The 12,320-nt window shown below is 45.6% G+C and overlaps 1 protein-coding gene across 18 annotated transcripts in view; it reads left to right on the plus strand.

The window, feature by feature from the left end:
- The window catches only part of MAGI2 (membrane associated guanylate kinase, WW and PDZ domain containing 2), a 1,417,815-nt gene that overhangs the window by 575,099 nt on the left and 830,396 nt on the right, over nucleotides 1-12,320 (plus strand). Inside the window, exon 1 of one of the 18 annotated variants that reach the window (XM_077264692.1) lies at nucleotides 7,504-7,779. The exons of 15 other annotated variants lie outside the window; for them this stretch is intronic. The gene's annotated coding sequence lies outside the window, so the exon portion shown is untranslated. Of the gene's footprint in view, nucleotides 1-7,503; nucleotides 7,780-9,078; nucleotides 9,184-12,320 lie in introns of those variants that run through there. 2 more of the 18 variants (XM_077264689.1, XM_077264690.1) reach the window with 2 other exon arrangements.

Here is a 12,320-nt window from a genome sequence, read left to right on the forward strand (position 1 = left end):
AGTATCAACCCTCTAACAAGAAAACCACAAAAAGAGGAAAAAATCCTCCAATATTCAAGAAAAAAACAAAAACAGGCAGAGATGCTTAACTGTCTAACTGGGCCTCAATACAATTGCACTGACGGTGCAGCGGACCCAAGTAAAATGGCAACTGCACAGGTGCAATACCAAATGAAAAAGCCAGCCTTCAATCAGGGATTGGCTGTGTGGTACACCTATGCAAAAAATTATACTCTGCATGTGGCAATGTTCACACAAGGAATGCAGAGCATCTGGTTCTCAGCCTATTAATGACGCGCTATGGCGGGCTGCCCAATGCTAACTATGATGCATCCTGTGCGAACAGAGACCACAGTGTACAGAACCATTTGGGCCCAACTGCACCCTGAAAAAAATCTAACGTGCAAAAAAACATATCAATATATGCAAGTTATTGGTTGATATTCTGACTGGCAAACGTAAGGACCCTTGACGTGGGTTGCCAGCTTACATATTATGGCCAGAATATCAACCAATACCTTACATACATTGCCTAAAAGTAGTATTCAACCCCCTGCAGATTTAGCAGGTTTAATAAGATGCAAATAAGTTAGAGCCTTCAAACTTCAAACAAGAGCAGGATTTATTAACAGATGCATAAATCTTACAAACCAAAAAGTTTTGTTGCTCAGTGAAATTTTTATAAATTTTAAACATAAAAGTGTGGGTCAATTATTCTTCAACCCCTTGGTTTAATATTTTGTGGAATAACCTTTGTTTGCAATTACAGCTAATAATCGTCTTTTATAAGACCTGATCAGGCCGGCACAGGTCTCTGGAGTTATCTTGGCCCACTCCTCCATGCAGATCTTCTCCAAGTTATCTAGTTTCTTTGGGTGTCTCATGTGGACTTTAATCTTGAGCTCCTTCCACAAGTTTTCAATTGGGTTAAGGTCAGGAGACTGACTAGGCCACTGCAACACCTTGATTTTTTGCCTCTTGAACCAGGCCTTGGTTTTCTTGGCTGTGTGCTTTGGGTCGTTGTCTTGTTGGAAGATGAAATGACGACCCATCTTAAGATCCTTGATGGAGGAGCGGAGGTTCTTGGCCAAAATCTCCAGGTAGGCCGTGCTATCCATCTTCCCATGGATGCGGACCAGATGGCCAGGCCCCTTGGCTGAGAAACAGCCCCACAGCATGATGCTGCCACCACCATGCTTGACTGTAAGGATGGTATTCTTGGGGTCGTATGCAGTGCCATCCAGTCTCCAAACGTCACGTGTGTGGTTGGCACCAAAGATCTCGATCTTGGTCTCATCAGACCAGAGAACCTTGAACCAGTCAGTCTCAGAGTCCTCCAAGTGATCATGAGCAAACTGTAGATGAGCCTTGACATGACGCTTTGAAAGTAAAGGTACCTTACGGGCTCGTCTGGAATGGAGACCATTGCGGTGGAGTACGTTACTTATGGTATTGACTGAAACCAATGTCCCCACTGCCATGAGATCTTCCCGGAGCTCCTTCCTTGTTGTCCTTGGGTTAGCCTTGACTCTTCGGACAAGCCTGGCCTCGGCACGGGAGGAAACTTTCAAAGGCTGTCCAGGCCGTGGAAGGCTAACAGTAGTTCCATAAGCCTTCCACTTCCGGATGATGCTCCCAACAGTGGAGACAGGTAGGCCCAACTCCTTGGAAAGGGTTTTGTACCCCTTGCCAGCCTTGTGACCCTCCACGATCTTGTCTCTGATGGCCTTGGAATGCTCCTTTGTCTTTCCCATGTTGACAATGTTTGAGTGCTGTTCACAAGTTTGGGGAGGGTCTTAAATAGTCAGAAAAGGCTGGAAAAAGAGATAATTAATCCAAACATGTGAAGCTCATTGTTCTTTGTGCCTGAACTACTTCTTAATACTTTAGGGGAACCAAACAGAATTCTGGGGGGTTGAGGGGTTGAATAATAAATGACCCTCTGAAAATACTTTTCACAATTTAAAAAAAAAAATAAACAAAGAAATAACATTCTTTTTTGCTGCAGTGCATTTCACACTTCCAGGCTGATCTACAGTCCAAATGTCACAATGCCAAGTTAATTCCAAATGTGTACACCTGCTAAATCTGCAGGGGGTTGAATACTACTTGTAGGCACTGTATATGTCTCCATTTTCCCCATTCTTTCAGTTTGTGGAATTCGTACTTCACTTAGATGCCATCCGAATGCAGTTTGATTTTTTTCCATTAACTTGCATGGCCTCGGCCCGAGGAAATATTAGGACAAGTGCACGGCAGGATATTATTGGGCTAATTGCGATCAGATGTTTTGTCGGATCGCACTTGGACCTAAAATCCAATCATATGCACAAGCGCTAAGGTTAAGTTTCCATGATGGTTTTTTGGCGCTGCATATTTTCACTTCATAAAAGAACTGCACATCTTACGGTTTCAGGAGACTGGATGGGATTTAAAGAAATCTCATCCCCATTGTAGTTTTCTGTAGGCTACGTAAACTGACCTGCGGTGCGTTTTTCAGATTCCTAATGCAGCGCCCCAGAGTCCTGGTCGTTGCAGTACTGTGGCTCCGCCACTATGGGGAGCTACGGTGCGTCCGATGGCACTGAAGGAGTTCATCTGATCAGGTATCACAGACACCAATAGATTTCACAGCTGGGCCTCCGGGGGGAGCTAAGGGTTCTATTCATTAGGCCACTCCCCACCATAGTGGGTAAACTGGGGGTCAGGCAGGAAGTTAGAGGAGAAAGCTGACTGGATTGAACGAAGCAACACCTGGTGGCAGAGGGTGTTGTGGAGGAAGAGACAGTAGGGTCTCTGTCAGGGGTGGGATCCTGACAGAGGCTTGGCATTGAAAAAGAACGTAACGGGTCCGCGCCAGCTCCGGGAAGCGGCGGGACCCAAGAAAGGACTAGAAGCGAGATAGATTGTGCTGAGTGAGAAACGAGATCAAGCAATAGGAGAATACCAGTAGGGGTCATGCTGTAAGACCGGAGCAACACCCTACTGAGGCGCATTACCGGTGGCCGGAACGCCGAGGGAGTATTTCATTAGACAGCTTCAAGCAATACTCTAAACAGCGGCAGGACAGTCAGTCTCAGGTGGGCTGTCTCACCTAAATCACCTATGAAGTCTTGGGAGGCAATTGCGGGAGAGGGGCGTCTCTAGGGTCCCGGAAGAACTCCAGGCCTACCCGACAAACGGGTGCCGTTCTAACTGTAACATCAGGAAGGGACGGAAGATTAGCAGAAGATCAGTTAATCGAGTTGTGAGGGAACACGAGAAACAGACACAACAGTTGTGGGGTACTTTCCGTAAGCATAGCAGGGAAGGACTACAACACATAGCGCTAAGAAGGAAGGCACCGATTTCCACCTGTGAAGTGAACTCTGGAGGTGCCATTGGACCGGCCGGACTTGCGCAGCCTGGTGAACCATATTCTGGACTGAGGACTCAGAGATCTCCAGTAAAGAGGTAAAGAGACTGCAACCTGGTGTCCTCGTTATTTACCGCGACCTGCACCCCACAACTGCACCATTATCACCACTTATTGCACCGGACGTCCCCCACTGACAGACAGGGCCACGGACCGGGTCTAGCCACCGTGACAACCCCAGAACTGAACAGAGACTCTCAGAGGCCCGGCTCCGGGTACCCCTCGGCCCTGCGGCGGTGTGGGGGCGCTTCACTAACATGTCAAATTCCCTTGTGAGTACTCTGAGCTTTGTGTGGATTTTCCCATAGAATAGTATTAGATATGGAAAATCCGCATGCAAGTAACACATGTGCTTTTTCAGTGTTTTCCGATGTGAAAATGTACTAAAACACATGTAAACCACACATGACTGCATCAATAAAGTTTTGTCAAAGTCATATTCCAGAAAGTATCGAAAACTAAGCAGTTTTATATAAAACATGACAAACCACAAACAGACAAAAAGCACAGCATCAAAAATGCAATAAAAACTAATGTAAAAAAAACTCACACAAAGATGGAATATACTTGTAGAAAATGCAAGTAAACTAATGTGGGCAGAAATGCTGCAGAAAATCTGCAACATCAAGAACTCCCCAGACAGTGGGAACGTCGCCTTAGGTTATGTGTCCACGTTCAGGATTGCATCAGGATTTGGTCAGGATTTTACATCAGTATTTGTAAGCCAAAACCAGGAGTGGGTGATAAATGCAGAAGTGGGGCATATGTTTCTATTATACTTTTCCTCTAATTGTTCCACTCCTGGTTTTGGCTTACAAATACTGATGAAAAATCCTGACCAAATCCTGATGCAATCCTGAACGTGGACACATACCCTTAGGGTATGTTTCCACGGTCAGGAAACGCTGCTTGTTTGACGCTGCGCAGAGCTGCAGCGTCAAACAAGCAGCATCCAGATGTTCCAGCATAGTGGAGGGGATTTTATGAAATCCCGTCTCCACTATGCGTGGAAACTCGCACGCGGCGGCCCTGCGACTCCGGACATGCTGCGCGTCTTTTCAGATCGCAGCATGTCCGTACACCTTGCGGGGACGCAGCGTCCCCGCAAGGCATATCACAGGGCCCTATGGGACAGAGCGATCATCCCGGATGTGAAGAGTTAACACATCCGGCATGATCACGTCCCAGAAAGGGGGCGGGGCTTAGCGCCGAGCGGCTTCGCCGCTGCGGCGATACCGCCGCCCATCCTGAACGTGGAGACATAGCCTTAGGGTATGTGTCCACGTTCAGGAAACGCTGCGTTTTTGAGGCAGCGTTGAGCCGCAGTGTCAAAAACGCAGCGTCCAGATGTTACAGCATAGTGGAGGGGATTTAATGAAATCCCGTCTCCACTGTGCATTAAAAAACGCATGCGTTTTTCCCGCAAAAACGCACATGCGTTGCGTTTTTTCAGAACGCAGCATGTTGCTACAATGAGCAAAACACGTAGGAACACCGCAGGTGACCTGCCAGTGACGTCAGGTGCATTTTTGGTCAGGATTTTACCTGCATAAAATCCTGACCAAAGCCTGAAGCAAACCTGAACGTGGACACATACCCTTAGACCTCATTCAGATGTCTGTGTTACATGGATGTGTTGTATCTAATGTTTTTTTTCATGGATACAGCACAAACCTGTTATAATCTACAGTATAAATCACATGTCCATGTTTTAACACAGACGATGTGTCCATGCTAAACACACGGAGGCATGTCCGTTTTTTCTCGATAAGGATTAATACAAATCTATTGGTTCGTGAAAAACACATACAGCACATGGATGGCATCAGTGTGCAGTCCGTGTGCTGTTTGTTTTAAATGAACCTGTCAGGTCCCCCGTGCCCCCCAGAACCACCAGCAATTGTATATAAATACCCTGCATAACAGTCCCCTTATTACATTACCCACATAAACAGATCTTTAGAAAAAATATTTCAAAAGTCCATTTATGAACCCTTTGACTAGTCACTGGGGCGTTAGTGTCCCCAGCCTAGTCAGTCCACTTAACATGTTATCATGTCCCTGTGGGCATGATAACATGGCTTAGAAGTGCAGGCGTTATCGCCAACGTTATCCTTACCTCGTGCATGTGCGCGGCCTTGTTCCCTCACACCCTTGAGCCTGAGACCAGTTGTACGCCTCACAGCTTCAGAGAAGCGCACTGCTCATGATCATAAGTCTTCTGCACTTCTGATCACACGCACTGCTTCTCTCTGAGGCCGACACGCGTACACCCGGCTTCAGAGGAATAAGTGAGGGAAAGAAGCCGCGAGCATGCGCGAGGTAAGTATAACGTTGGCGATGACGTCTGCTCTTGTAAGCCATGCTATTACACACACAGAGGCGTGATAACATTCTAAGTGGGCGGACTAGTCTGGGGAAACTAATGCCCTCATAACTTATCATAAACAGACTTCAGAAATACTTTTTCTAAAGATTTGTTTGTGTAATGTAATACAGGGACTGTTAAGAAGGGAATTTAGCTATGGAGACACAACTGCTGGTGGTGCTGGGGAAGGGGGGATCTGACAGACTCCATTTAACATTGCAAAGTATAGGAAAGGCTTTGTAATTTATGTATTTCCCCATCCATGAAAAACACTGATTTAAATCGATTAAAAGCGCAGCAAAAATGTTGCGTCGTTGCAAAAACGGGCTCAATAAACACTGTGTGTGTGAGGTTTCAGAAATCTCATTGATTCTGCTGGTGCTATAAAACTCTGCTTATGTTATACATATTTACATGTTGTAGCTGCTTATTTAGCCATCATTGAATAGATAGGATCTGTTGTGTTCGGACTTGGATAAACCTGATCCCCTTCACTATACCCCACTACTAATCACATTCCCCATCAGCAGTGACATCACTTAGGGTACCGTCTCACAGTGGCACTTTTGTCGCTACGACGGTACAATCCGTGATGTTCCAGCGATATCCATACGATATCGCTGTGTCTGACACTCAGCAGCGATCAGGGACCCCGCTGAGAATCGTACGTCGTAGCAGATCGTTTGGAACTTTCTTTCGTCGCTGGATCTCCCGCTGTCATCGCTGGATCGTTGTGTGTGACAGCGATCCAGCGATGTGTTCGCTTGTAACCAGGGTAAACATCGGGTTACTAAGCGCAGGGCCGCGCTTAGTAACCCGATGTTTACCCTGGTTACCAGTGTAAAAGTAAAAAACAAACAAACCGTACATACTCACATTCCGGTGTCCGTCAGGTCCCTAGCCGTCTGCTTCCCGCTCTGACTGACTCCCGGCCGTAAGGCAGTACAGAGCACAGCGGTGACGTCACCGCTGTGATCTGCTTTCACTTTACGGCGACACTCAGTCAGTGCGGGAAGCGGACGGCGAGGGACCTGACGGACACCGGAATGTGAGTATGTATGTTTTTTTTTTTTTTTACTTTTACGCTGGTAACCACGGTAAACATCGGGTTACTAAGCGCGGCCCTGCGCTTAGTAACCCGATGTTTACCCTGGTTACCCGGGGACCTCGGCATCGTTGGTCGCTGGAGAGAGCTGTCTGTGTGACAGCTCCCCAGCGACCACACAACGACTTTCCAACGATCACGGCCAGGTCGTATCGCTGGTCGTGATCGTTGGAAAGTTGCAGAGTGTGACAGTACCCTTAGTGTCTACTCTGAGAAACCCTGGTAATGTCACAGAGGTCATCTGCTTTCAGATCATCAGCTGGTACCTGGGGAGGAGAAGGAAATTTGCTTTTCCACAAACCTAGCTGGAGAAAATTCTACCGGCCCCTCATGAGAAGTCCTGGAATATTAATGTAGAGTGTAAATGGGAAAGACTAGGAAATCGATCCCATCCCACTGCCCCTAAAGATCATGTTTCCCAATGTCTGTGTCACAAGAAGACAGACCTGCTAGTAAAGCATCTGGACATTCTAAAGGTTTCTTTATTTACTAATTCTCATCATACCTTCATGTCTATCAGAACCTGCTGAGGAAAGGATGCAGAGGGGTCATCATGCTGAGAAATGGAAATGACCCTGACTGGGCTGCACTGAGTTTGCATTGGAGGGGGAGGGGGAGAGAGAGGAAAGACAGCAAGAACAGGCTGGGAGAGACTAAGGGGAGCACTAGCTTCATCTCTTAAAGGGAGGGGAGAAAAGGAGCTCAGCTGCAGTTTGTGGCTGTGTCTGGTTTGTGCAGAAAATTCTAGGCATCGGCGCTGGGGAAATATCGAGCTGAGCACAGCTTCTGCCATCAGGGAGAATCATGTCTGGCTCCAAGTGACAATGGAATGGATCAGTACAGGTGACTTCAAATATTCCGGATGATGGAGGAGCTGTGGATGACAATAAGGTAGGGGCTGCCTGACTGTGTCTGTCCCTTGCATTGTGTCCTATATATTGGAGCCTGTCTAGCAGACCCCAGCACAGGCTCCTGGATGGCAGAGCCATTGTGGGCTTCTGGATTGCTGTTGTCTTTGGAGTGCTGGTCATAGATCAGGCTCTTGTTGGCTTGTGTTGTGTATATTGTATACACTAATTGTATCTGCTGCTGCAGAGCATGGCTTTATTACAGTGCTACTTGTGCCTTTCATGAATAAGCAATGCCTATGATTTTCAGTTCCCTTTGTCTCTATTGAGCTGCCTATATTTTCATAATCTGAACCATACCATGTAGTGTGTGGCAGATTGTGTGTCTCTTTCCAGTAAATTGCAGGGCTTATTCGCTGTACATGACAAAGAATGGCTGCACTTGCCTGGTGAGGGCACAGGGCTTGGAGTTGTGTATGAGCAATAAATGCATTTCTTCTCTTAAGATCTGGGTATTTAAATGGAATGAGAAGCATGCTGCAAATTGACATTCAGGAATGGCAGAGTGTATCAGGAAGCGTTTAAGCCTATTTGGACTGCTGCTTTCAACTCTGCAGTCTTCAGTGATACATAAGGGGCTTAGGGTATATTTAACCCATCCTATGTGTCTAGTGCACATCAGCCCAGTGTATTGTTTTAGTATTGGGTTAAAAAGCCATGTAACACTGGTGCGGTATATAATATGTAACTGAGGCAGAGCCTTTTCTCATAATTGGGAACCTGTTTACGTTCCCCCATTTTTGGCATGTTTGTTCTGACTTTCACATACTACTGATTAGTTTTGTTTTCCTTGTCATTCACTTTATCCTGAGAAGACTGATGTGACCTGTGTTTAATGGCTACATACAAATTTGCTCTTATATTGTGGCTGCTACTTCATCTGGAGTCCAGTCCATAAGGCATATGGCATAGCCGTTTTATTGACATTGGCTGCTTTATTAGGTGTTTCAAGATTTGTGCTTGGTATGGTTTTACCCATCTGTGTTCTATCACAGCATCTGCAATCTGCACTGTTTCTATATTATTGGTGCATGTGTTTAATTTTATTGCACCATACAGGGTGACAATGTGGGTCCACAATGTTGTCATTATGACTGAACTCCAGCAGCATGATCGGTATTTTTTTGCTCATTCTGGATTCTATTTGAAGGATAAGGCTGACATCCTAAAATATAGCAAGTCCGCCGCTGCCCCAAACCCTCCAGTATGTTACTTCCGTGTATGTAAGTTTATCAAAGCCCTGACCGGCGGAGCCTGGGTGCATTGTGCAGGGTAAGGCTGGCCAGTGATAATATGGGGAAGGCTGGCTGCATCCTGGCTTTGCAGCCACTGAAGTGACACTGGACTTGGCTGAGATGCAGAGGGTGGCTTAAATATTCAGCAAAAGGTAAGAAGCCCTACAAGCCGCTTGCTAGCGTGTGATAAGGGATTAATGCTGGCGAAGAGACGTGATAAACCTGATGGATGCTTATTATGTACATTTCGTTAATAAACAGGCAGCTTTTTATAGCATTCTGTATTACAGGCAGCAGCTGTCCGTAAGAAATACCTTAAGGCCATCATCACTTTGAAAATATAGATTTTAGGGCTTTAAATGTCTTTACAAAACATCAATTTTGACCCCTTAACCCCCTCCGCATCTCTCCAAACAAGCATGTTTTTATTTCTTGAAACCTAAATACCTGTAATTGTTTTCTGTGTTACAAGCTATGAGGCTTTTGACTGATTTCTTTGAAAAGATGATATTGTCCAGGCATCCGAAGCTGCTATTGTGATGTGTACAATCATAATTCTACACAATGGCAAAAAAAAGGCATCCTTTCCAAAGATATTCATTTTGCTGGACACAGATCATTTGACTGCTTAAAATGCTTTATTTGTGGAAATCAATGCCATTGTATCAGAAAGAGGTGGAAGGCAAGCAGACAATGCAGATCAGATGCATCAGGGGTGACAGTGCCATGAAAGGTTCCCCTTTTGCTAACCATTTGTAACTAATCTGACTTGCTGCATCTAATACAATCGACTGTTACATTGGTGCCACACTGTATTAGCTGACAAAAAACAATAAAATGGCAGCAATTCCAATAGCTAGTTCTGTATATAATGCAAGAGTAGCTTCTTAATAGAATACTGGTAAATATGACTTTACATTGCTAAGCGATGTTAAGATGGCAGCATAGAAGACTGCATTATGGTATTTGCAATCATTTTCTGTAAAAGAGTAGTGAAATATATATATATATATATTTTCTAATTCGGTGTTCTAGCCGAGTCCAATTGTGCCGAAACCACAGACAGCCAATTAGATTGTTTCCTACACTCAGGACATAGACTGGATCTGTGATGTAAACTTAATTCCTGGGGAATCTTGCTCTGTGCAGTGACCGCTTATAACATCATTAAGAACATATGACCCAAGTCATAACTATAACCATCACAGACTAATGTAGCTGACGGGAAGAGTTAACTACTGCATTTCTAATCTGCCTCTTGAATTTCTGAGTCAACTATTTGCTCCTTATGTGACATTAGATACGCAACCGGGATTCACTCTTTTGGGGTAGGATGAGCATATCATTTTGGAGACTGACTGTTCCCCTATAACCTTGCATTGATCAAAGGTGAATGCTGTTGGTTGTTAGATGTTGGCTATCTTTACATTGTGCAGGCCCATTTATTAAAGCTATAATTCAGAACTACAAAACGATCATTTGCTATACATGGAAGCATGCAAAATTATTAAAAGTAAATTAAAACAGTCAAAAATTAAGTTGTAAAGTTGATATTTATATATCTTTTAATTATTAATTTGTTTTTCAGCCTAAACACAAGTCCTAATTAACTTATTGTTGTATTGACCATTTGTGAAGACAGGATTTTCAATATAATTTTTCAGTTCTTATTTGTAAAATCACCTATTAAGGAGTATACAGTGTGTATAATATATTGGGTAACTACTTTATCTTGTTTTATCTCCTATTTCTAGGGGATAGGTCTGTCAGTCGTTTTTATGATGTGTTCTGTCTAAAGGCCCCGTCTCACATAGCGAGATCGCTAGCGAGATCGCTGCTGAGTCACAAGTTTTGTGACGCAACAGCGACCTCCATAGCGATCTCGCTATGTGTGACACGTACCAGCGATCAGGCCCCTGCTGCGAGATCGCTGGTCGTGTCGGAATGGCCTGGACCTTTTTTTGGTCGTTGAGGCCCCGCTGACATCGCTGAATCGGTGTGTGTGACACCGTTCCAGCGATGTCTTCACTGGTAACCAGGGTAAACATCGGGCTACTAAGCGCAGGGCCGCGCTTAGTAACCCGATGTTTACCCTGGTTACCAGCGTAAATGTAAAAAAAAAAAAACAATACATACTCGCCTTCTGATGTCCGTCAGGTCCCTTGCCGTCTGCTTCCTGCTCTCACTGACTGCCGGCCGTACAGTGAGAAGTGAGAGCACAGCAGTGACGTCACCGCTGCGCTCTGCTCTCACTGTACGGCGGCACTCAGTGAGAGCGGGAAGCAGACGGCAAGGGACCTGGACACCGAAAGGCGAGTATGTACTGTTTGTTTTTTTTGGTAACCAGGGTAAACATCGGGTTACTAAGCGCGGCCCTGCGCTTAGTAACCCGATGTTTACCCTGGTTACCCGGGTGCTGCAGGGGGACTTCGGCATCGTTGAAGACAGTTTCAACGATGCCGAAGTCGTTCCCCTGATCGTTGGTCGCTGGAGAGAGCTGTCTGTGTGACAGCTCCCCAGCGACCACACAGCGACTTACCAACGATCACGGCCAGGTCGTATCGCTGGTCGTGATCGTTGGTAAATCGCTTAGTGAGACGGGGCCTTAATAAGCCCTCTTGATTTACAACTTTTTGCATAAACTTTACACAGACATAGAGCTGCCAATGAATAGGTAGGGTCAGGGCTATCCAAAGCTCAGGACTATGAAGGACTACCTAGCAGGAGCTAGTCACTAGGTGGAAAGGGGACCAGCAGAGATGCTGTATATAAACCAGAGATTTATCAAAACTACAGCAAGAAGCCCAGTAAGAGATCAAGAATTAGGTCGGTGTCACACTTGCAACTTCAATGGGAGAAACTCGCGCTTCAACACCCAGCAGTGGCGCCGGCGGTTCGGACCGGATCGTTCAGCTGCATAGAAATACATGCAGCCGCACACGCCAGTCCTGAGCAGTGCCGGGTATTGATGCAAGAGACTTGCATTGCAGTTGCAAGTGTGACTCAGGCCTTAGAATCTGGATCAATGCCCAAAATTTACGTTTCTCTCAAATGGAGCAGCATAGACCTGGTAAAAAATTAGTCTGCTAGGCTTCTATAAGGGTACGTCAGCGAACGAGAAGGGAGATTCCCCAGAAGGAATGATTATACTACCAACGCTGGTGTTTATCGGTACGAGGTGATTGGTGCAAGATGACGTTGAGCACCAATAGTAGACTCCCGGAAGGGAATGTGTATCACTGTTCTTCTTCCTTCATATAAGTAACGCTGTGGCATACTGCATGACGAT

Source organism: Ranitomeya variabilis, chromosome 5, assembly GCF_051348905.1.
Source record: "Ranitomeya variabilis isolate aRanVar5 chromosome 5, aRanVar5.hap1, whole genome shotgun sequence".
NCBI lineage: Eukaryota > Metazoa > Chordata > Amphibia > Anura > Dendrobatidae > Ranitomeya > Ranitomeya variabilis.